The following is an 18,727-nucleotide window of genomic DNA, read 5'->3' on the forward strand; positions in this document are numbered from 1 at the left end:
AACAGCACATTTTACTTTAATTCACCGGTAAAAAAGCAATGCAAATCTTTTTGCGGTGAATTTTGGTAAGATTTGTTGTTTTTACAGAAGAAGTTTTTATTTTCAACGCTTTGTGTTGGCAGCAGTGAATTAGTTTTTTCACCTTTCAGCGCAAAAAATTTGTCAATCTTGCAAAAAATTACAGCTAAGACCACAATTCTGAGAAAATGTCAACTCAAATGTCTTCCACAAATTGGAGCGAAATTGATTTGAAATCCAAATATTTATTATAGAATTACGTGACAGGTGGCGCAGTTGAGAAAGAAGTGGTAGACATGCATAAGGTCAGGGTTTCGAACCCGCTTTCGGGAATTTCTCTTCCAGTGAATGCAGTGAATGCGGCGAAAATACAATTTTACCGCTAAAAACCGCAAGTCTCGTAAAAATTCACCGCTAAAGACCGCATTTTATTCAAAAATTCGTCGCTTTGAACGCTTTCATTGCTAAAAGATGCGGCCGTTTTGAGCTGAAAAAAAATTACGCGGTAAAATGAAACATTTGACCGCCACAAATTGCGTTTCGTATAAAAATTCACCGCTAAAAACCGCAAAAATTTAACGCATATTTTTTAAAAAGGAGTGAATCTGAATCAAATTCACATGAATGATCCTGGAAGTAAGTGACAGCTGGCGCATTGGTGCATGCGGTGAAACTCAAAATGCACCAAATAGATCCGGTAAAATTATTGAAAACAATTTTACAAATAACAGCCGGAAATCTTTCAGTGCTAAAAAAGTTCTGACATAAACTCATCTTTTTGGTCGCATTTATTGCTAAAAGCAGGAAAAATTTAGCCCTCAACTTTTCAAAGTTGAATGACCTAATTCCCATAAACCTGAAGTCAGTGCCAACCTCGGAATTCAATTCCTTTTAAACAATTTTTAAAATTTATCATTTATTCAGTAACAGAAATTTAATGGAACTTTTTTCATCCACCTCTATCCCCAAATGCCTTTAGCATTTGTTAAGGGTTGTTCTCTGAGAGAGCTTCAAGGAGTTGAACTACTCTTAGAATTGTTCCCTTCAGGTAGTTGACTATTTCAATTGTATCTGGTAAATGATTTCAAGTTCGAGCAATTCTTACATCTTTTTTTCGACACTGCTAGAGCACTGTTCCCATTAACTTATTTGACCTAAATTAAAAGTTTTAGCACTCCCAAAATACAAAGTTTGTGTGTTGTTAAATTTGAATAGCATAGGACGGGGTGTTTACGGAAAAGATCCTTTTGCCAACAAAACCAATAATTTCATCTTTCATTTATGGAAGCATGCTTGTACTTTAATATAATCTGCTACAAGAGTTTAGAGAAAAACGGAAAATCAAGATGCATTTATAATTGCTCTTATGTAGACCATGGTACAAAGAAATATAAGGCCATACATAACCTCTGCTGCATACTGTCGTCGAAATAAGAAAGACTGCCAAAACTAGCCTGATTGTTCAGATTAAATTAAACACCTGCGACGGTTATTTCAATTTCCTACACTTGTCCTGACTTTATTTTTTAAGGACCTTGAAGCAAAATGAAGCCATGCTTTAAAAAAATTGATATGGAAAATTGATGCTACTCTTGTACGTCCACAAAAGTTTTTCAGACTAGAAGAGGGATATTGGTACTGTGATACCTCTGCACATTTAACAGTTCCTTTATTTATTTGATGCAGTAAAATTTCATATGATGTATTTATTTAGCTCAGTTTAATTGCCCTTCATTTACATTTCACTTTTATTCATACTTTGTGTCTCAATTTATTTCATTTCATCCGTTCTTGGTTTCCCGCTTCTTGATCAGACATGTCTGATCACACGTTCATACTTGCTTACAAGTACTTGAGTTATAGTTTCACTTTTCGTAAAAGATTTAAGCTTGGATTTTGCTCAGCGAATCAAATTTTAAAGCTGTAAGCTAACCAGCGTCGCAAGTGACTATCGAATTCTAGTAGTGTAAGACATGGCGCAGTCAGCTAACAAACGCGCACCGCTCAAGAGAGATGCATTTTGGGACAAGCCAACACCCGACCCACCCCTTCGTTGAGAAAAATGGAGAGTACAATAGAAAATGGCACTACTCGCAAAGGAGAATATCATTTTCGACACTCTACTTGGACGAAAACCTGAAATGGTGGAACTCCCGTTGGAATCCATTTATGAACAGAAAATAGTTGGTTCATCGGCACAATCGGAGAGAGAAAAAATGCCCGCTAAAAATGAATTGGCAGAATAAGTGTCAACGATTGATTGATATCGGTTTCATGTGCGGAGACAAACCATGGCTACTCGCGGATCGTAAAACGGTCTCATTTCTCTAATTGAGCATCGGTCTGGAAGTAGTACAACGAATCCTGAACTGCAAAAACCCGCACACAAAGATCGACATATTGTCCACTGCGGAATTTTTGAAGACTGTCGAAGCTATATTCATACGAGCCCGGAATATCATATTCGACCATCATGTCTTCTTGATAACGAAACAACTTCGAGGTGAAACTGTCGAGCATTTCTGTGTTGGGCTGAAAGAATTAGCTGAAAATTGCAATTTTGAAAATAAGGAGGGAACTCTGATACGTGATGTATTCATGGCCAATTTTATTGACCATGAGATTCAAAAAGAACTCCTCAAACAAACAATAGAGCCGGGTCAGGCGCTGGAATTGGTCATTAATATGGTACTTGGTATGCGAAATCATCATAAAATTCAACATTATAACATGACCCTCATCCCGGCCTTTGTGAATGCAATTCCATTTCCGAACAACTCACGATCATCAAATTTGTCATTATCAATCAATTTCCAAAGACAGGACGGCCAATCGTCCACCACTATATTGTTCAAACTGCGGCAGGAATTTGCTACCAAATCATCGCAAAAAATCCATCGCTAAAAGTAAAACTTGCAAAAATTGCGGTTTAATGAAACATTTCTGCCAAAGTCTGCCGAAAACAAAAATAGTTGAAACCTCAAAATCCCAAGCAAAGAACCGTGAATACAGTGTATGAAGAAGCGCATCCTGAAGATTCGGTGAATTTCTTTCAGTCGGCGAAACTATATGAATCTGACTGCAGGAGCGGGGAGGACAGTACGGTTGCCCTCATCCAAAACGATATTGCAAAAGTAGGACCTCTATAAATGCCCATCAAAATGGGTAACATTTCAACTACACTCTTTGTGGACTCCGGGAGCGCGTGTAGTATTCTCAAGCGGTCCATCGCGTCGCAAGTAGTAAAAAGCAGCCCACACGCTTTCTGGACTCACGAGAATGTCAGCCCACAACTCTGGACACTCTAGTACAAACCGCTTCGCATTGAAGGAAAAGTAAAGGCACCAATTACAAGCAATGATTGGATTTCAAATTCGGTCACATTCACTGTCGTCGATGATGGCCTAAAATCGCTAATCGGTAGAGATCTGTTTTAGCAATTAGGCCTAGCTGTAACACAATTCTCTTCATCTCAAGGTAATCACGTCAAGACCATTTCGTCATCGGCAGAATTCAAAGAACATATGGCAAAAAACTTTCCTAATGTAATCTCGCGATTGGAAGATCAAAACTCACGTGGCCAAATTTAATTTTCACAAAGATTTCCAGCCTAGACATCAAAAGGGTAGACGCATACCTATTAACCTTCAAGATAAATCCAATATTGAATTTAAAAAGTTATTAAATGAAAAACACATAATAAAACACTCTAGTTGCCCTGATAAGCACTTTAATTCCCCCATTATAGTCACTCTAAAGATAGACCAATCAATCAGACTTGCAATGGATTCAAAATTTCCAAAAAAGCCTTTCATAAAAACAAATATCAAATGCCTAATATTGATACGCTTATCGAGTCTATTTCTCAACAAATTAGTGCTCCCGCATCGCAAAACACAACTTATTTCTCTACATTAGACTTGAAGTACGGGTACAGTCAATTAAACTTTGATTCCAACACAGCAAATCACTGTAACTTTAACATAGTTAGCGGCGACATGACAGGGACTTACAGATTTTAAACTGGATTTTATGGTTCACCAGATATGCCGGCAGAATTTCAAAAAGCAATGGATTATACTCTCTTTGGTTTAAAAAATACCTATTGTTTTCTTGATGACATCTTTATTGTAGAAAAGGGATTGGAGGAGGATTATAAGCATTGCCTTCTAAATTGTCTCAAACGGTTGGATGACAAAATTTTTAGACAAATCTTGCCAAATGCCATTTTTCTAAATTAAAAAATGATTGGCTTGGATACCACATTTCACATTCGGGTAATTCGCCTATCGATAGTTTTTTGCTCTTGAAGCACCAAAGACATTAAAAAACACTATATTAGTAAGTTTTTTCCAATTCTAGCTCAAGTTAGCCATCCACTCCACCCTTTTTTGAAAAAGTCTGTTAATTTATCTGTAATGATGTACATGAAAAATTTTTTATTGAAATAAAAAACTGCATCGCCAACGCTACTGAAAATAGTCACTACAACCCGCAGCTCGAAACGCGTGTAAAATGCGACCACTCTTGCTCCGGTCTTTGAGCAGCGCCTGAACAATTAACAGTGGATGGGTGGGAACCGATTGTTTTTACATCTGGAGTTTTAAATCCGATGGAAAAACGATATAGCGTCAATGAACGCGAACTTCTCGGGGTAGTTTGGTCTGTTGAATATTTTAAAAATTATCTGTATGGCAAACATTTAACAGTAATTACAGATCACAGAGCTCTTCTTTCCATATTGAAGGAAAATTGTTCTAATAGATGGTATAACGGTCATTTAACTCGCTGGATTGATAGACTACTTCTATTTAAATTTGACATTGAACTTTCGTCAGGGGCATTAATGGGATTGGTGGGCTATCTTTCACGACACTCAAATCGAAAAGCTGAAAAAGTGTCTGCACATGATGAAGAAACGAAGCACCCGCGCCGCAAAACCAAGTAACAAATACAAGCTGTAATTTGAACAATTTAAAATATGCATACTCCGCGTTGCAAATACCAATTAACACTTCACTCGCTAAGCGAAATGCAACTCAATGTAAACAATCCTTCCAAAAACGGAATGAAAAGCATCTCGCGAGGCGCGAAACTCTGTTCATTAAGCTTAATTTCCCTCCAATTAGGAGAAATTCCAAAAAAATATCTAAAAGTCACTACCCAAAAATAGCATCAGTGCTTTTTGCGTTAAATCACTCTCAAATTTCCTTGCATAAATCTGCTCAAGTTAATACTTCACATTTTAAACCATACTCAGATAATAATCATATCAACTCAAATAAACACAACATGCCTTCTTAAAGCAAATTTACAAGAGTCCGCTTCTTCACCGACTCCCCATTCACCGCTAACCCACATTCTACGCTTCCAAATTCATCTGGCACCGCAAATCATCCCTTAAGTTCCCCAAGCGCTACTCTCACCAATAATCCTACCCCTATTACCACTCGAACGTCCCAAGCTCTGTCATCAAATGTCAGCACTCACCTAACACCTAGCCCCCAAAACCCTACATCGTTAACAAGATTTTTAGTAAGTTGTTGATTGCATCTCTTACTAGCAAGGACGCTGTCTTAAAAGAGGTTCAAGATTGTATCCTCGCAAATAATGAAAGCAGATTAAAAACACTTAATCCATATATCTACTCCTATTGCAGAAATCTCCACGTCCGTTCCGGCTGTGTGCATCGACGAGAAAGTTGCCATACCAAACGTCATTCGCGAAGTCCTGATCGATGATAACCACGCGAGCCAACCAGGTATTTGGGGGATGATTTGCATGGCCATGCATTGCTGGTGGCTCTACATGAATCGGAAACCTTGCACTGCAATCCGTAAGTATCTAAAATCTGTAATTCCCGCTAAACAATTTCGACCTCATGTACCGTGCGTTGAACCGAATTAGGAAATCCAAGTTGATTTTGGAGGCCCTTTTTGACGAAAAAAGCAAGGCAGTTTATTTCTTAGCCGCAATAGATCGTATCTCTAAATACCCCACTGCATGTATATATGAGAAAGCTAATGGATCAATTGTTTTAAGATGTTTGGTTATGTACATAGAGTTTCATGCAATTCCTCGTTCTATTCGACCTGATCAAGCAATTTGTTGGGTTGGAAATCAAGTAAAGATTTTCTGTACTAAGAATAATATTCAAATAATTGAAGCCCCTGTTAATTCTTCGTGATATTGGTTTAGTAAAAAGACTAATTTAGACGATTCAGAATCAATTGGCAAGTATCAAAGATAAAAAAAAATTGGCTAATAACGAATTTCATGTATAGTATGCATTAAAGGTTATCATCATCAATTGCGAATCAGTGAACAGGAGACAACAAAGATCTCGCCATTCGAAGCACACTTTGGCCGAAAACTTAATACCCCGCTGAACATAATCTTCACTAAACCTAAACTGTCTAACTCTGGTATGAGAATATTGTAAACCACTATTAAGATGAAGACATTGTCAACAAAGATACCGGATTTCCCCGCAATCAGAAATCAACGCAATGACAAACAGGCCGCTTCGACAAGCAAATCAATCCTTCCATCACAAACAACATCGCCATCGGCCCTACAACAAGTTGCACCAGCAGCTTTGTCGCAGGGCAAGCGTACTTTAGAGAGGAACCGCCGTAGCACCTCATACTACGGTTTTGACAACTCATCTTCGTACTCGACCATCGCAGCCCCACCAAAACGCCCACGCCGAGCTGTAGATGTTGAAAACTTCCAGCCTCCACCCGCACGGGTTGTAGAGACAGTGCAAAATATCGGTGTTCAATAACCCGAGGAAACCGACACTTCTCCAATTATCGGTGGAGTATCGCCACCCGACCCTCGCGTACGACCATTAATTGATCAGCAGGGCCCCACGTTGGAGGACGATGTGAGATCAATGACAGTTCTTGAAGCTGAAAATCAAGAAATGAATGAGTGATTACTTCTAAAACATGAAACAACATAAAACCCATGAATTCAAATTTTAATATTTTTTTCAAGATAAGAAACCAGTACATATGTTGTTATTATTTATTTAACCGGGGACCAAGTACTAATTTGTAAATATTGTTACTATTACTATCTGCGTAGAAAAATTATTCATTATACAAATGATTGAGTGATTACTTCTAAAGCATGAAACAACATAAAACCCATGAATTCATATTTTAATTTTTTTTTTCAAGATAAGAAACCAGTACATATGTTGTTATTTTTTATTTAACCGGGGAACAAGTACTAATTTGTAAATATTGTTACTATTACTATCTGCGTAGAAAAATCATTCATTATACAATTTTTCTTTTGTCACAACAAGGAGTATGTGATACATGTGTATATTTAACGATTCCTTTATCTATTTGATGCAGTAAAGTTTCATATGATGTGTTATTTAGTTCAGTTTATTTGCCCTTCATTTACATTTTACTTTTTTTTATTCTTTGTGTCTCACGTTATTTCATTTCATTTTTTCTTGGCTTTCCGCTTCGTGATCAGACATGTCTGATCACACGTTCATACTTGCTTACAAGTACTTGAGTTATAGTTTCACCTTTGCATTTCAATATCAGTTGCGCTTATCTCTTTGCAAACTCGCTCCACAAGTCAGCGTAAAATATTGACGCTTGGATTTTGCTCCACGAGTCAGAATTCTAAAGTAGTAAGCCAACCCGCATCGCAATTGACTATCGTTTTCTAAATTGTACGGCAGGTACTCTACCGCTTTTTTTAGGAGCTGAAATACTGGTTTTTTGCTGGTCTTTTTACTATTCGAAGATGAGTATTGGTAATCTACAGGTTTTTTACTATTCGATTGGGTCTTTATCTGTTTAATACAATCCGAGATTTGGATTATATTGGTGCTCTGTCTTTTTTAAGACTCGAACAGGAGATTTGTGCTGAGTTTTTTGAACGGTTACTTTGTTAGAGTGCTTTTAAAACAGGAAACAGGAAGTGAAATGCTTGAAAACAAAGCGATTAGGTCTAAATACTGAAGAGCAGAGAAAAGAGAGGTGTTTTCGGTTCCTGCCATCAATTTGAGAGAGAGCGAGAAAAAGTGTAAAAAAATTTTTGCTTAACGATCAATTTTTTTTCACTACGTGAGGCATCTCCGAAGCAGATTTTTTAAACACAATTTTATTTGGGTACATATGGTTTTAATTTGCTAGGTTGGTAAAAATATGTTCAATTTTTGAAGCAAATACTACACTTTTAGAATTAGTTTTGAAGTATTTTTCTAATCCTTTTGCCAAGTTGCCAGAATTTTTAACAGTGTTTGTTTTTCTCCTGAAATCCTACTGAAATTGGAGTGTTTTCTGTGGTTTAAATTAGTTGCTCTAGATGTTTTGGCTGCCTGCTGACGTAATTGATTTTAATTTTGAGTTGTTTAACTTAGATGTAATGAGGTAAATTTAAACAAAACTTTGCCGGATCCTCCTAATTTTGCTTTGGACTGTTTTTCTTGTCATTTAATGATTTTGAGCTGCCATATTTTTGTTGCCCCTAAAGGATGCCACTGAACCCTAAGCACTACTATATTTTATCCGAACAACATAAAACAATCAATTCAATATTTCTCGTTTTCTTCCCGTTTTTTTGCATTTTTATTGTCTGTTTCTAGGATGTGTTTGGTAGACGAATGCTGGCGCAGAAGGAAAAATAAATGTTTTTCTTTCAAAATGACGGCCAGGAAGTATTATTTTTGGTTATTTTGTTCCAGAATTTTGGTTAAAACATACTCTGATTTGTCCTTAATTTCTTTTTGTGGTCCTTGGTATTTTACCTCTTTTAGTTGTCTCATCGCTCATTTGATGGAAGTTTGATGAATAAGGTGTATAAGGTTTTTGGCCAGTAACTGTTTTTGTGTCCAACATGTAAAGAATTGTCCAAAGTGTTTTTCTGATATCTTTATCAGATACTTCTTCCTTGTTATTTTCCTTTGTTGTTGTTTCAAAATGATGTAAATCATTAAATATAAATTTCTTATGTCAATTAGGGGGTAAATTTTTTAACACGAGTCGTTTCCATAATTCTTTTGGCTATGTTTGTTTGAGATATTCAAACACATTTTTCCTTAACGTACCCGGTCTTTCAAAACGAGATAAACAGGTATCGCCAAATTGACATTAAGTTTCATTAGAAGACCATAGCTGGTTTTAGTGGTCTTTTTAAAAAGATTAGAGTGGTGCAGCTGCTTAGAATGCCGCAATTCATGGTTAAAAGGTCATTTTAAGGAGTTTTTGAGCTAAAAATGTTGCAAAATGTCGCCTTGATTTCCTCATTTTTCGTGTTGTTCGGACCATTTTCGAATCGAGGTTTGTATGAAGTTGTTGAGGTTCTTTTGAAGGACATAATTTTTTTATGACCATTTCAGAAGCTATATGTTTTGATACTGCAAACATAAACAAGAAAATTGATACTAACTTTTGCATTTTCTTGATCAATTTCTTTAAAAACTTTTTTTTTCATTTTTCGAGTTTTTTTCAGCCCCAGAGGCCAAGGGTTTGATAATATATAACTGCTTAAATTCTAATGGTAATGGATTGCTTTTCAAAAATAGAAGTCACAAACTTTAGCACATCTTTGATTTAACTTGCTTTTTTTGACGTTTTTATTTAGAAGTTCGTCATTTAGTAAAATTATCAAGAACCAGGGCCCAGTAAACCTCCTTTAGGGTTTGCAAATAAGTTTGTGCAAAGTTGACATAGTCCACAGAGAGTTATTCAACGTTTTATTATCACACATTTTTTGCAAATTTTTTGATGAAATCTAAAAATTTTTTTAAAATGAACTGAAAATTATCATGTCACGGCTAGATCAATTTTCGTGAGTCAATTGAAATTTTGAGCTTGAATTTGGATCATTTGATAATTTTAAGAACAATATGAAGATGTTAAAAATACGAATTTTAGCGAAATTTTAGTAAAAGGTGAATTTTTCAAAATTTTTGGAAAAATTTGTCATTTTCTGAATTTATCGCTTGTTAAGGGCTAAATTAAGTTTTGAAAGCTTGCAAATAGGTCGCTTAACAGAGTCAAGAGTCATGCAACCAAATATACTCTGACCATATTTATGTTGTAGAATTTTCAATCTTTGAAAATTGTTTTCAATTTTTAGTCTTTTTTAATGTTTTTCTATACTTAGTCTTTCCATCTTTAGTTGCCAATTAACTTCTTATGCGCAGATTTTTAGGAAATCAATTGTCGTCTGATCCAAATATTGAATTTTTGGATCGGATTAAAAAAAATAGCACTGAACCAAACAATTAATTTTCATTCCGTGGTATTTCATCTCGACCATTGCAATATTTTGATAATTTCTCATTAATCCTTAATTCAATCACCCGGGTCAAGTTGTCAACGCTAAGAATTGCTAAATAATGTAAGAATGGCAAGTTTTAGCGCTGAAAGCGTCGAAAGCTGGGAAATTAAAACTTCAGAGCTGAAACCGCACATCTTCCGTTATTTCACCGGTAAAAAAAACAATGCAAATCTTCTTGAGGTAAACTATTGTGAGATTGTTGTTTTTACTGGAGAAGTTTTCATTATCAACGCTCTTTGTTGGCAGCGGGGAACTAGTTTTTTCACCTTTCATCGCACAAAAATTTTCACAATCTTGCAGAAAATCAATCTTCCAGCTAAAACCTCAAAACAATTTCAACTCATATGTCTTCTATGTATTGGAACGAATTTGATTTGAATTCAAAAGAATTAATATAGACTACGTGACAGGTGGTGAAGTTGAAGAAGAAGTGGTGGGCATGCATGAGGTCAGAGGCTTGAACCCGCGTTCGGGAGTTTCGTTTCCAGTGAATGCGTTGATTGCAGTGAAAATAACAATTTTACATCAAAAACCACAAGTTATACAAATTCACCGCTAAAAACCGCATATTTTTCAAAAATTCATCAATTTGCACGCATTAATTGCTAAAAATAGCTGCCGCTTTGAGGTGAAAAAACAATTTTGCCACTTTTCACGCAATTCTTACGTTATTTATTCGACAAAATCTCGACCCATGTTCAGCACATCTCACGAAAATTCTCCTAAAATCCTTTTGCATTGATTTTTTGTAAGATTTACGATTTTTAGCAGCAATATTTTTATTTTGACCGTTTGTTGTTGGTAATATATTTTTTACTGCTTACGCGGTCAAAAGAAACATTTGACAGCTAAAATTTGCATTTCTTAAAAACATTTACCGTTAAAAACCACCAAAATTTAACGCATATATTAAAAGATGTGATTCTAATTGAAATTCACAGAAATGATCCTGGAAGTAAGTGACAGCTGGCGCAGTGGTGAATGCGGTGAAATTGCGGCGAACAAATCCTGTGAACGCGTTGAAGAAATAAAATTTTTACAACTAACAGCTGAAAGTTTTTCAGTGTTAAAAAATTCTGAAATAAACTCATCTTTTTTGTCGCATTTATTGCTAAAAGAAGGAAAAATATAGCCCTCAACGTTGCAACGTTGAATGGCTTAATTCCCATGAACCAGAAGTCAGTGCAAACCTCGGAATTCAATTCCTTTTAAACTAACTTTAAAATCAATCATGTAATCATGAACAGAAATTTAATGGAAACTTTTTTCATCCACCTCTATCCCCAAATGCCTTTAGCAATTATTAAGGATTGTTCTCTGAGGGAGCTTGGAGAAGTTTAACTACTCTTAGAATTAATCCCTTCAGGTAGTTGACTATTTTCAAATACAATGTTATCTGGTAAATGATTTCAAGTTCAAGCAATTCTTAAATTATTTTTTGGACACTGCTAGAGCACTGTTCCTAATATTTTATTTGAGCGAAATTTAAAGTTAAGCACTCTCAGAATATAAAGTTTGGGTGCTGTTAAATTTGATTTGCAATTGACGGGGTGTTAACCAAAAAGATCTTTTTGCCTACAGAATCAATAATTTCATCTTTCATTAATAGAAGCAAGCTTGTACATTAATGCAATCTGCTACAAGAAATTAGAAAAAACGAAAAATCAAGATGCATTTAGAATTGCTCATATGTAGACCTTGGCAAAAAGAAATATAATGCCATTCATGGCTGGAGATCTGCTGCAGAATGCCGTCGAATTAAAAAAGACTGCCAAAACTAGCCCAATTGTTCAGATCAAATTAAACACCTGCGACTGTTATTTCAGTTTCCTATACTTGTTCTGCCTTTAATTTTTAAGGACCTTAAAGCAAAATGGAGCCATGCCTTTATTGGAAATTTGATGCTAGTCTTGTTCGTTAACAAAAATAATTTATTTTTTTACACTCGAAGAGGAGTATTGGTACCCTAGCGGTTTTTACGAGCTGGAAGTAAACACTGGTTTTCTGATGGTCTTTTCATTAGCCGAAGATGAGTATTGGTATTCTACAGGTTTGTTACGAATCGATTGGGGCTTTATCTATTTATTACAATACAAAATTTGGATTATTTTGGTGCTCTGTCTTTTTTACGACTCGAAGACGAGTGTTGTGCTGAGTTTGTTTTTGAACCATTACTTTGTTAGAGTGAATATAAAACAGGAAGTGAAATGCGTGAAAATAAAGCAATTAGGTCTAATTACTGAAGAGCAGAGAAAAGAGAGGGGTTTTCTGTTCCTGTCATATTTTTGAGAGATGGAATTTTTACGGAAATTTGATGCTAGTCTTGTTTGTCAACAAAAGTGTTTTACACTCGAAGTGGAGTATTAGTACCCTACCGGTTCTTACGAGCTGAAACTAAATACTGATTTTCTGATGGTCTTTTTACTATTCGAAGATGAGTATTGGTGTTCTACAGGTTTTTCACGACTTGAAGGGGGAGTATTGGTATTCTACAGGTTTCTACAATCCTAAAATAGTATTGTATTGGTGCTGTCTTTCTACAATCCAAAAATCGGCTGTATTGGGGCTCTGTCTATTTATTACAATCCGAGATTTGGATTATATTGGTGCTGTCTTTTTTACGAAGAGGAGTATTGTGCTGAGGTTTTTTGAACGGTTACTTTGTTAGAGTGTATTTAAAACAGGAAAAGAAATGCGTGAAAATAAAGCAATTACGTCTAATTACTGAAGGGGTTTTCTTTTACTGCCATAATTTTGAGAGATGGAGTTTTGATGGAAATTTGATGCCAGTCTTGTTCGTGAACAAAAGTATTTTACACTCAAAGAGGAGTATTGGTGCCCAACCGGTTTTTAAGAGCGGAAACTAAATACTGGTTTTCTGATGGACTTTTTACTATTCGAAGAAGAGTATAGGTATTCTACAGGTTTTTTACGACTCGGGGCTTTATCTTTTCATTGCATTCCGGTATTTGGATTATATTGGTGCTGTTTTTTTACAACTCATAAAATTCTATGTAAAAGCATTCAGCGCTAAGTTAACAAAGCTCGTTAAAATTCATTGCGCAGAAACCTTTTCATTAGGGACCTTTATTACATATATGAGTTAGGTTGACCGTAATCTATTTCAAATTAAATCAAAGTTTTAAAGTACAAAAGTCATTTTATTGGGTAAGGTAGGTCAGGTGTGATCAAAATCCCATCACTTAAAAATTTTTGCTTGAGACAATGAGAAATGTCACGTGTATAAAGCCAATAGTGAGAGGAAGGAGTCATTCAGAAAAATTGACTTTTCAACTTTGTTGTGCGAGCAAATGTAAAACGAAAAAGAGCGTCAGACGACGAAAAAACATAGCATTACAATTCAAGAAATACAAATCAAAGAACTGAATGAAAATCTTAAAACTCCTGTACCTGAACAGCGGATCAATTGAACAATGCCAGCCAAAAAGAAATACAATCTAAAAAATAGAGAAGCTAAAATAAGCAAACTAAACAAAGAAATAATCATTGCTAAAACTCTTAAAGCTTTTACCCGAAAGCAACATTGGTCAAATATACCAATCAACCGACGCACAAGCCTTGAAAGGGGTTATTTTTATTGGCCGATAACGATAAAACTCGAGAAATATGACATACTCTACAGAATTCGGACGAACCGCTCTTCAACAAAAGGTGGGGCTTGATTTTATTGTTACCTGTTTCAGCCAGGAGGAGGGGTGAAAGCTTGATTGTACTTTGCGTTAATGGGGGAAAGCAATAGCTTTATTAAAGAGCTTCAAACTATTATAGACGTCTAAAACGATTTGAGTTCAATTAATAAAACCATTTCTGGCGCACTATAGCTGTTTGGTTTTGAACAGTAATCTGACTCCAATTAATTTTGGCTGCTTAAAATTACAAATGGGAGCAAATAAAATCACTTGCAGAATTTTTTTGATTAAACTTAAAAAACTTGACCCAGATTGGATTATGAATGGGTTGGGAAACCGATTTATAAAACAATCAAATGAAAAAATTGTAAAAATCAACGTCAAACTGCCGCATATGAACCAAAAAACCACTAGCGAGAAAGTGAATTTTTGTTCAAACATTTTTTTTTACTCCATTTTAAAACTAAATCCAGAAAGTTTCATGCTGCAAAACCAGCCGCTCTTTCATCGTTTTTTTTTCAAATGGTGACCAAAATCACGATTCCAATTTGACTTCAAAATTCATGAAATTGTGTTAACAGATCTTAAAAAAGGCAGCGCCCCAATACAATTCAAATTCTTTGAATTAAAAAAACCAAGAGCACCGCAATATAGCTCCACTCAGCTTACAGCTTTGCAGCAATAACTATTAAGCATATTATAAACTCCCATTCGATCGCCCATAATCTGTCGCCCCATCAGCCGCACAAAGCGCAATTGTTTTTCCAATCGTTCTTCTAGATCAAGAGGAGTATTCAGATACGTTCTATGGTACATAAAACAAAAAATAAGGTACTCTTTAGTTTTAAAAACTTAATTAAAAGTAAAAACAGGAAGAAGTTGAGTTTCTTCAATATCTAAAATTTTTATGTCTTCGATTGAGATTTATATTTTTTCCATTTCTGTCCAATCGAAAATTTCATAAATTACAAAAAAAATCCATTTTTGATTTCAAACATTATTAAGCTCCAATACAAGATAATTCATTCAGTTTAAAGGTAATTTGGAACAATTGTATTATTATAATTTAATACAACCCTTCTCTCAACCCCCTAAATTTGACTTTTCTTTTTTAAACAGCAACACTTTATCAACCTGTGGTTCACAAAATCGTCTTTCTCCACTACGATGCATAAAAAGGTAAAGACTGACTGAAGAAAAAAGGCCAGCCTCGCGTATATATATTCCCCCATTTTGAAAAAAGGAACACGTGAGAACCACCACTTTGGCGAACTTACAATTGCAAACGAAACTGCATAAAAAATCATCAAATTAAACACCTGCGACGGTTATTTCAGTTTCCTATACTTGTCCTGACTTTAGTTTTTAAGGACCTTGAAGCAAAATGGAGCCATGCCTTCAATGGAAATTTGATGCTAGTCTTGCTCGTTAACAAAAATAACTTACTTTTTTACACTCGAAGAGGAGTATTGGTACCCTACCGTTTTTTACGAGCTGAAAGTGAACACTGGTTTTCTGATGGTCTTTTCTTTATTCGAAGATGAGATTTGGTATTCTACAGGTTTATTAAGAATCGATTGGAGCTTTATCTCTTTTTTACAATCTGAGATTTAGATTATATTGGTACTCTGTCTTTTTTTAGGACTCGAAGAGCAGTGTTGTGCTGAGTTTTTTTGAACGGTTACTTCGTTAGAGTTATTTAAAAAAGGAGATGAAATGAGTGAAAACAAAGCAATTACGTCTAATTACTGAAGAGCAGAGAAAAGAGGGGTTTTCTGTTCCTGCCATATTTTTGAGAGAGAGTTGGATTTTTGATGGAAATTTGATGCTAGCCTTGTTCGTCAACAAAATTTTTCACGCTCGAAGAGAATATTGGTACCCTACCCTACCGGTTTTTACGAGCTGAAACTAAACACTGGTTTTCTGATGGTCTTTTTTTACTGGAAGATGAGTATTGGTATTCTACACGTTTTTTACGACTCGATGGGGGCTTTATCTTTTTATTGCAATCCGACATTTGGATTATATTGGTGCTCTGTCTTTTTCACAACTCATAAAACTCTATGTAAAAGCATTCAGCGTTAAATTAACAAGGCTCGTTAAAATTCATTGCGCAGAAGCCTGAGCATATTGAGTTCTGTTGACCTTAATTTAATTCAAAATAAATCTAAATTTTAGAGTACTAAAGTCATTTCATTGAGTAAGGTAGGTCAGCTATGATCAAAATCTCATCACTTAAAAACTTTTGCTTGAGACAATGAGAAATGTCACGTGCGCAAAGCCAATAGTGAGAGGGAGAAGTCATTCGGAAAATTTGACTTTTCAACTTTGGTGTTCGAAAAAATGTAAAACGAAAAAGAGCGTCAGACAACGAAAAAAACATAGCAGTGCAATTCGTGAAAAACAAATCGAAGAATTGAATGCAAATCTTAAAACTCTTGTATCTGAACAGCAGATCAATTGAACAATGCCAGCCAAAAAAAATACAATCTAAAAAGTAGAGAAGCTAATATAATCAAATAAACTTAACAAAGAGATAATCATTGCTAAAATTCTTAAAGCTTTCACCCGAAGGCAAAATTGGTCAAATTAATTATACAAATCAACCCACGCACAAGCCTTGAAAAAGGTTTTTTTTATTGGCCGATAACGATAAAAATCGAGAAATATGACAAATAAAAGGTAGAACATAGAAGGAGGCAAAGTTTAATAATTTCGCATTAAGAAGTTCAAAACCACTTTTTAGATGGTTAGGTAAAATCAAATATCTTGATGTTTACCCCAAACAAAGAGTTAACTTATATTTAACAGACTTAAGTTTTTTCATTCAGTCAATGACACGGAAACTTTTAAAAAAGGACACCGTTGTCAAAATGATCAACTAACATCGGACAAATTAATCTTCAACAACAGGTGGGGCTTATTGTTACCTGTTTCAGCCAGGAGGGGGTGAACGCTTGATTGTACTTTGCGTTAGCGGGGGAAAGCAATAGCTTTATTAAAGAGCTTCAAACTATTATAGACGTCTAAAACAATTTGAGTTCAATTAATAAAAACATTTCTGGCGCAATATAGCTGTTTGGTTTTGAACACTAATATGACTCCAATTGAGTTTGGCTGCTTAAAATTACGAATGGGAGCAAAAAAAACCACTTCCAAAAAATTTTTTTGAAAACCTAAAAAACTTGACCCAGATTGGATTATGAATGGGTTGAGAAACCGATTTAGAAAACAATCAAATGAAAAAATTTGTAAAAATCAATGTCAAACTGCCGCATGTGAACAAAAAAAACACTAGCGAGAAAGCGAATTTTTGTTCGAACATTTTTTCTTACTCCATTTTAAAACTAAATCCAGAAAGTTTCACGCTACTAGACCAGCCGCTCCTTCATCGCTTTTTCAAATAGTGACCAAAATCACTACTCCATATTGACTTCAAAATTCATGAAATTGTGTTAACAGATCTTAAAAAAGACAGCGCCCCAAATACAATTCAAATTCTTTGAATTGTAAAAACATAGCCCTAAGAATTCCGGAAGCGACTCGAAGCATCAAAACTTCACTAACAAAACCGTTATTGCAGCGGAAGCAACTACTTTTTGTATTAAACCATTAACTCACAACCTTTCCAGGTCAGCTCTAAAAAATTGATGAAACTTAAATCACTGTCACCAAGAGAAACAAAATGCAGCAAAATTTTATATCATTGACAACATTTGGTAACGTTAAAAACCCGAATTAATTAAAGAGGTCAAAAAAGTGATAGACTGAAAAAGCTGACAAGGTTATCAATTGCCCTCAAATAATTCATGATTTTAATCTGAAAAAGATCGCGAAAGCAAACGGCAGATAATAATCTTAGAAACTAAGTTAAATCTTTTCAATATAGAAAGCTCAAATTTAAGAATCAGAAAACACCTATAATTAAATTTCTTATAACTGCAATTAAGACAAAAAAACAACAGACACTTGTTCCTTGCTCTAGATATGCTGGACAACATGATTTCATACTATATCAAAAATTAAATTGATCGTAGAAAATACATAAGCAGCAGAAGATTATTCAAAGGCAAAAAATCGTTTAATTTAATACCAAGGCCGCAAGAAAGTTGCAGTAAAAAGTCTTAAGTGGAAATTGCGGAAAAAGCTTGCTATCAAACTCTCAGTACTGCCTTATGTTGAATGCAATCAAATGCAAACCAAAGAAATGACGAAAATCAAAGAAAAAGCTGAAATCATTCATTTTTAAAAACTGAAAAAATCAATATACCGAAAATAGATGTAGGTGCCAGGACAAAGATAGAAAGATACAAACTAGAATGTGAAGAAAATGGGCACAATGTAAGGAACACCGTAACAAGAACACATTCTTCATTTTTGAAAGTTAAAAATCAATTAAAATTCAAGAAAAACGAATACATTTCATTGTTCAGCTTTCAAGACATATAAAAGATAACTAATCATCCGATACAAAGATCTATTCTCCTGAAGAGAACAAAAAATAGAAAAAGCAGAATTCGTAAATACGAAAAATTGAAAAACTTTTAAGACAGCATTTATGAAAAATTTTTAACTGTTTTTCAAAAACCTAACGCCAAAAAATGATTGAATTTTTATTGAAACGAAAATAAAAGTACCTCACGTTGCTCAAAAAGACTATTTCTAGCAATTACAACCAAAAAAAAACAAACAAAAAACTGAAGAAAATCAGAAAAAAAACTACCAAAATCGGATTAGCA

General features: G+C 34.9%; 1 protein-coding gene across 1 annotated transcript in view; it reads left to right on the forward strand.

Annotated features, from left to right (window-relative positions):
- The window catches only part of LOC142339436 (UBX domain-containing protein 1-B-like), a 394,986-nt gene that overhangs the window by 144,068 nt on the left and 232,191 nt on the right, over positions 1 to 18,727 (forward strand). The window lies entirely within an intron of this gene.

Source organism: Convolutriloba macropyga, chromosome 5 (genome assembly GCF_964194025.1).
Source record: "Convolutriloba macropyga chromosome 5, txConMacr16.3, whole genome shotgun sequence".
Taxonomy (NCBI): Eukaryota; Metazoa; Xenacoelomorpha; order Acoela; family Convolutidae; genus Convolutriloba; species Convolutriloba macropyga.